Genomic DNA, 6,264 nt, shown 5'->3' with positions numbered 1-6,264 from the left:
CCAGAGATGGACTTTAGCTACAGTAGCAATCAACGGCTCTAACATCAGAATGTCAGATAACACTATTATTCATACTTCTTAGCCTGTCTGACATCTAGCATAGGGGCAATCATTTTTATGTAGCTCCACGTTCAGTGTCCCCAGGGAGTCCTATATAATAGCATTCAAAAGAAGTTTTAAGATTTCTCCCTCATACAGTATATCTGTGTTAAAGCTGGGTATAGCAAAGTGCCGTTAGGATGCTTCTTAGAAGTATTTAATGGAGAAGCATTTGAAAAATCTTTCTTTTGTTACAGAGCAGGTGAGGTTTTCCACCATTCCTTATTCCTTCTTCAAATCAAATGCAACTTTCTGTATACCCCTATTTAGGGTCTTAACTCAGAAAACAGCATGTATTGAGACCTGCAAAGAGGTATCAAGTGACTTACTCTCTGTAATCAAAGACTTGTACTCTAGTACCCCTCCCAAATACTCCCAAATACTTGAATTTTTCTCTCACATTCATTATCTATGATGTAGTTTATCTCCTTCAGGCACGTAGACTTTCTTCTACCTCCAAATCCATCTTATTTTGTGGTAGTATATAACATTTGCCAGTGGACTCACTGTCAAATAAAATTTACTTCTCATGTTTCATATGTTGCTGTGAAGAAACACAGAACTGAGCAAATTTTGTGATAACTGTTTAGGCGTAGTACTACACGTGGTCAGGCAGTGCCCTTTCCTTTAACTGGCCTTTTTACTGCTTGGTACTGGTACTAATTTTGTTTAGTTTTTCTAAATGAGACAGACGCTAGCAGTCCCTGCGGTGCGCCATTAGACTCTCTCACCTCCTCTAACACTTTGCTGCTGATCGTTATCCTTTGTTTATAGAGTTGCTGCCAATTTTTCCATCCTGTGACTGCTTATGTGTGAGACAGTTTGAACTGAGTATGACAGGGAGCTGCTGTAGCAAATGCCTTAATAAAATCCCCAAAGCAAAAGCCTATTGCACTCTTTGCATCCACTAATTTTGCAATCCAGTAGAAGTGAAGTTTGTGCAACAAGATTTCTTCACAAGTGCACATTGTTTATTGCTCGGAGCTGCAGTCTTTGCTAGATGATTTGTAAATTTTGGCTCTAGGTATTGTTGATATTTTACAGGTGTCTGAAGTAATGGCGAGGACGACTGGTGCTGTACTTGCGTTATTCCTCTGGCACATACTGCAGTGCCGGTAATTTCTTTAGTGAATATTCCAGTGAGATTCACAGTGAGGTAATTCAGGGCTGGTGGAGTTTTTAGAAACTGACATTAATGTGAGGTCAGAATTTCATCTCTTGGTGCATGAGTGTTTATTTCCTATGTATTTTACAGTATATTTGACCTGAAAGAGCTTTGTATTTGAGGCAGAACTCCCACACTGTTGTGCCTACAGTCTTACCAGCAGTTCTGATTCACTGGTTTTGTTGGTTACTCTGTTGGGTGTTTTTTCATGACTATTTCACAAATGGTCAGATATAAGCAAAACAAGCTTAATAGTCAGACACACAGACAACAAAAATCCCTGCTGTTATTCCATGATCCCCCCACTTGGAGAGCTTCAATTATTTCATAGTATTCAGGCTTTTCATCTCAAAGCACATTGTAAACATTAATTAATTCCTGTTACTGGTAAGCAATCTAATTTTTTTCCTATTCCCAACCCCTTCTTCTCTCCACCCACCAAGACATTTGCATGCACAGATCATTCTCTCGACCCTTCACTGGAACTGGAGCTGGAGTGACTAAGCAGTCAAAAGACTTGCATCACAGGTTTATCAATCAGCTCTGCCAAAAAAGCCACCCACCCTTTCCTTGGTATTCAAGGCACAAAGGTTACAGGACTGGGTGTAAGTTAGATTGGCTTGGTGTCACTAGAGAAAAGTCGAATAAGCACAGCCCTGGAGGGCTGGTTGTCTCTCTTTAATGACAAAGAAACAAGAGACTTCAGCATGAGTTTTGGAAGTTACAGCCGCTGTTAAGAATGTGCGTATTTCAAAATATTGAAAAATATCAGTCAAGAATGTACATGGAGGCATCTTGTAAAAGTCTTCTGTTAGATTGATTAATTTGGTTGGTTAGGGTGTTTGTTTTGGGAAGACTTTGATACTTTGAATATATTCTATCCCCGTAGCAAATACGCCTGTATGAAATACACACGTGTCATCTCTTCAGTTCCCCGTGTTAGGTAGCACAAAGGCAGAGCTTCCCCTTTTGAAGCAGTCACATCTTTCATTTCAAATCAGATCATAGTGAATGGCATTACGACCAGCAGGAGGAGGAGAGCTGACTGAGGGTGCGGCCTCCAGGTACCAGCTGGGTGTCTTTGGTCTCAGCGTAGTGCTTGTTCACGGGCTCCCGTTACATGTGGACATCACGCTAGATAAGAATGGCAGCACATAGAATGTAGCAGGATAGTTAGAACTGAATAGTGCTATGCAGTATATGTGTGTGTATTTTTATTGTGCAACGTGTATTTGATCACATTGAGTAAATTATTCTATAGAAAATAGAATTAGATTAAGCTTTATTTTACATTAAAAAACCTTAATACAGTAAAATATTAACTTGAGAGCCAAATTCTGCCTTCATGCAGGCAATCATAATTCCATGCAAGCGAATGACTTAGGTTGTGTCCTAAGACAGATGAAGTTTCATTGTGGCTGAATTGATATCACTGCACATCAATGTAGAATTCCCTTTTCTGTTTTTTTTAAGTAGAAATTTGGCATTGCCGAATTAAACTTGCATTACAATAACTTCTCCTTCCTTCAAAACAAAATGTCAGTTTTGTCATAAAAGAGCTAACTATCCTAAAGGAAAAAATATTTCTTATGGGTTTGTTCTGACATTTTATCTTATCAGAGCTGGAGTTGGGGATTTCTGTTTCCTGCTCTCTCTGCTCTCTGTAAGATGACATCAACAGCCGTATGTCATAGCTAAGGATGCCTGTGATGCAACTGCTTCCATGCACTGTGCGGGTTAGGGAATAGAGTGGGAGCACCACTGCTATGAGATGCAGTGGAAAGGTTTCCTAACTGGAATATTTCAGAGTTCTTTTTTTTCCCCATCAGGGTCAAACAAGCTAACTTTTTCACAGTGCCAACATTTGCCTTAAAATAAAACATTCTTAACCAGATCTGTCTAAAAACCCTTTGGAAATCCCAATTTCAAGCCCAGTAGTGCAGTGATATTTTTCCATGACACTTCCTGTATGTGAGGAAGCATTTGGGTGTCTAAAATGTGAGCAGCTGGCTGCTGTATTGTGCTTATCACCTGTACTGTGCGAGGCCAGAGGGAGCTCAGTGTCAAGACTGAAATAAATAGGGCAACCTCCCCCCTCATCTGCCATGCAATGCTAATATGTTAGGTAAATGTTTGACAGTAGGGTGATTTTATGTCATTTAAAGCTTCAAGACAGCAGTAAGCAGTGTTTAACTGGTCTTCGTGTAAGTCTTGTTACAAAACCCAGCAGTGGCTGGAGTGTGTGGCTTTTCCCACTAGAAAGGAGTCAAACACAGCAGTGACAGTTGTGCTCTAGCCGCGCGCTCCTGAAGGGCAGCGCTCAGTGTCCCCGTAACATCCAGAGCAGGGCTAAGGCTGAGAGCCTGCTAGAAGGGAAGGAGGAATTTCAGTTGTTCCTTCAGCAGTTTCCCATGTGTATGTGTGAAAAGCCGTGAGGGACGTGATCGTTTTATCCCTTCATTCAAAACTATCCACCCAGCAAAAGAGGCTGTCCAGATTTCAGCATCATCAGGACCCTTCAGAAGTGACTTAGGTAGCGAGAGCAGCAGAAGTGGGCAGTCACCAAACCTGGTCTGGAGTTTGGAGCTCTAGTTTGTAGCTGCCTTCAAAGTATGGGTGGGGGCCCCCAGAGCAAGGAGGCATCTTTGCCCTTTCCCCAAGCAGCCTCTGCTCTGCTCTCCCACCAGCCGCCTCGCAACCATTCAGCTGCTTACCAGATCTCTCTCTTTCCTGCCAGCATTTGCTTCTTAGCTGATAGGATATTCCAGTTTACCTGGGCAACTCACCTTTCTTCCCCTTCTCTTGAGATACAGACAACCTGATAGAGACCTCATCTCCTCATAGTACAGTCTTCTATCCTGTTGCAGTCCAGGCGAGAAATCAAACCAGTGGGATCGATCCAGTTCACGGTCCTGAGTAAATTAAGGAAGAGAATAGCTAGCTGAATTACTGAATGAGGCTGATGGGGGGATTAAAGGATACCCTCTCCAGAAGTGAGTGCTGTTGGTTTTTTGTCAGAGATACTGCTAGTAATCTCTGCACTATTTTGAAATGTTAATTTTCTTCCGCAGGAGGTGAATATTGGCAGAAATTAATGGTTTGTGGGGTTTTTGTTTTCTGTGGTTGTTGGGGGGGAGGGGGAGTTAAGCAAAATCTCAATTATTTCAGCTGCAAATCTGGAGATTCACTTTGTTCACATATGAGAAACATAGCAGAATTAGGAAAGGAGGGTTCAAAACCAACCCAAATTATGAAAAAGACTGTGTTCATAGATCAGACATGAAGAGACAATTCTAACCATAGATTTCAGCTTCCCATTTAAGCAAGTCATCAGAGTTCAATATCTTAATTTATTTGAACTAGAGCATCACTTTTAGAAAATGCAACCAAATTTGTATTTTAGATTTGTAATGAGGTAAATCCGTCATAAATATTGGTATGCTTTTTCAAAGGTTTATACTTTCTTTTGAAAAATGTAACATATTTCTAGCATGAATATTGTAGGGTTTTGGTTCTCATCATTAGATCTCTTTATATTTCTTGTTATCTTCATAAGAAAAACTAAAGCATTTTTTCTCAGTCCTTTTAATTGTTCTCACAGCTCTCAACTGTCTTCAGTATATCAGCTGATCTTTCTTTATTTCTTAGCACTGGAACTAGGTACCATATGGTTGCCGTAGTAATACCAAATGTGTAGTAGTAATGTACTTTTAGGCAAGGTTCCTCCGTTTTAACGTCCAGGCATTGCAACTCTCTTGCTCTACCGTAATAGCTTGTATTTAACTAATTGCCTGTCACACACCAAGTCATTTTCGATTTCACTGCTTCTAAGAATGAAATCTTCTGTCTGTAACACTTGGACTCAACCAGTAAAAGTCTTGGGTGGTACAACCATGTTCCAACACCTAATATTAAGTTAGATTTAACCTGAGCTGAATTTTTCTCTGTAATACCTCAGGCATGCTGACTGTAAAGTTCTTGGAAGCTCTGGGTGCAGCGCCTCTACAGTCCCAGGCAGGCAAATTGCTCACGACCAGGTCACCGGTTGCAGAGCTGTTCAGATGAGCCAAAAGCCCAAGACAGACATCATCTGACCAGTCTGTCTGTGTGCTTTATGCCTGCATATGTGTGTTTGCAGTGACCACTTTGCCAGATGCCTGGCAAGCCAGGAAACTGAGTATCCAGCAGACGGTTGCTATGAAGACGAAAGAAGAATGTGTGCTCTTTGACATTTCAGGTCAGATTTAGGATTTCACATTAGAGTAAGAAAATGCGGTATCACATGAGATGTCTGGCAAACCGTAGAGTGGACCATACAGTGATTTTCAACTGAGGGTCCAGTGTGTAGGAGTATGCATGTCGTGCTCACTTCTTTGTGCTATTGACTGTCATCATCACTATCTCAGAAAAAAATAGCACTGCATCATAGCCATTAAGCAAGAACTCCTTCTGACATGTTTTTTACTGTTAATTCCAGGAACAGAGCAATGACTAGCTAATACATTCTTTCAACGCCCCCACTCGACAAGCAGAAATCATTTCCATTTCAGAAACAAAGACACTGAGGTAGATAGGCAGGCTGCAGCATGCCAAAGGATGTCGCCCACTGAAAACCTGCAGCATCTCAGGGTTAGAAACCAGGAATGTCCTTTTAACCCTTCTCTTCATGTGCTCCTCCAGACAATTTGCAGAGAGGACAGGTGATTTTACCATGAGGCCCAAATCTGAGGGTTTAATTGCACCTAAGCAGACATATGAAATGAATATGCTTAAGTGTGTTGCTGGAGAGGTCTGTGTGGGCAGTAGCGGGAGCAGCCTCAGAGTCACGCAGGACTGAACATAGTGTTGCGCGGACCTTTGATGGTATTTTAGTAGGCTTTCTGATCCCAGCTTGATTGATTCCTGTGTGCATAAATAGTGGGAGGACAGACCGACCTCAGGCATTTGGAGAGTTTAGTAAATTCTTAACTTTTTTGTTTGTTTGTTCTGAACATTAGGCC

Source organism: Platalea leucorodia (assembly GCF_965183815.1).
Source record: "Platalea leucorodia genome assembly, chromosome: 7".
Lineage (NCBI taxonomy): Eukaryota > Metazoa > Chordata > Aves > Pelecaniformes > Threskiornithidae > Platalea > Platalea leucorodia.
Note: the sequence above shows the minus strand (reverse complement) of the source record.